This window comes from Sapajus apella, unplaced genomic scaffold (assembly GCF_009761245.1).
Source record: "Sapajus apella isolate SASKATOON/1434 unplaced genomic scaffold, GSC_monkey_1.0 scaffold15764, whole genome shotgun sequence".
In the NCBI taxonomy this organism is placed as follows: domain Eukaryota; kingdom Metazoa; phylum Chordata; class Mammalia; order Primates; family Cebidae; genus Sapajus; species Sapajus apella.
In genome coordinates, this window is record NW_022452685.1 from 1 (window position 1) to 1,176 (window position 1,176).

At 49.5% G+C, this 1,176-nt stretch overlaps 1 pseudogene; it reads right to left on the reverse strand.

The window, feature by feature from the left end:
- Positions 1-252: 252 nt before the first annotated feature.
- LOC116548572 lies at positions 253-362 on the reverse strand (annotated as a pseudogene).
- Positions 363-1,176: the final 814 nt, after the last annotated feature.

A 1,176-nucleotide genomic window follows, 5' to 3' on the forward strand; every position in this document is an offset into this window, starting at 1 on the left:
ACATTGAACTTGGTGAAGCCCCACTTCTTTGAGATGTGGATCTTCTGGCGGCCAGGGAACTTGAACTTGGCCCTGCGCAGGACCTCAATCACATGTTCCTTGTTCTGCAGCTTGGTGCAGACGGACATGATCACTTGGCCAATGTGAACCCTGGCCACAGTGCCCTGGGGCTTTCCAAAGACACCTTGCATCCCTGTTTGGAACCTACATTGGGGCAGTGCAAGGTCAGACACATGAACATACATCTGGAAGCCCTGTCTCCAAGGTCCCTTAGAGCAACCCATACAAGAAACAGGCTGCATACACTACCAAGGAAGCTGCTATTTGCAGCCATTGAATCAAACACATTTTTAAAACTTCTGTTGTTTAGAATTCCCACCTCATTGTTCCATGGAAAAAATTATTATGTTTTATGTCATAGTGCACTTAAAAGTTGGTATGAGCTGGAAGTTAAAAGAAATATGATAGCTGTGCCAAACTAACATCTGTGCGTAGGATTGTTCTGTCAGAAAACCCTCTCCCAATTCCCCTGCAGGTCTTCAGGAATCCAGATCTCCCCAGAGATCTTTGTGCCCACAGGTGGCACCTCCAGAGTGGAGAAGAGCCTTTGTCAAGAAGGGAAGCAGAGCGGGGATGGGAGGGTCCTGCAGGCAGAGCTGGAATCGACTTCCACTCTGCCTCTTGCAAGCTGTGTTACCCTGGGTGAACGTTCTCCTTCTTTCGGGAGCCTCCATTTTCTTAGACTTGGAGCAGGGTGGTCACACTGACCTTGCAGAGTTCTGAGAATCAGAGACAGAACATGAAAAGCCTGGAGAACATTCTCGTAAGAATAGCTGTGACTTAGCCGGGCACAGTGGCTCACACCTGTAATCCTAGCACTTTGGGAGGCTGAGGCGGGCGGATCACCTGAGGTCAGGAGTTTGAGACTAGCCTGACCAACATGGAGAAACCTCGTCTTAAAGAAAAAAAAAAGAAGAATAGCTGTGACTTGGCTGGGCGCGGTGGCTCAAGCCTGTAATCCCAGCACTTTAGGAGGACAAGGCGGGTGGATCACAAGATCAAGAGATCGAGACCATCCTGGCCAACATGGTGAAACCCCGTCTCTACTAAAAATACAAAAAAACTGCCGGGCGCGGTGGCTCACGCCTGTAATCCCAGCACTTTGGGAAGCCGAGA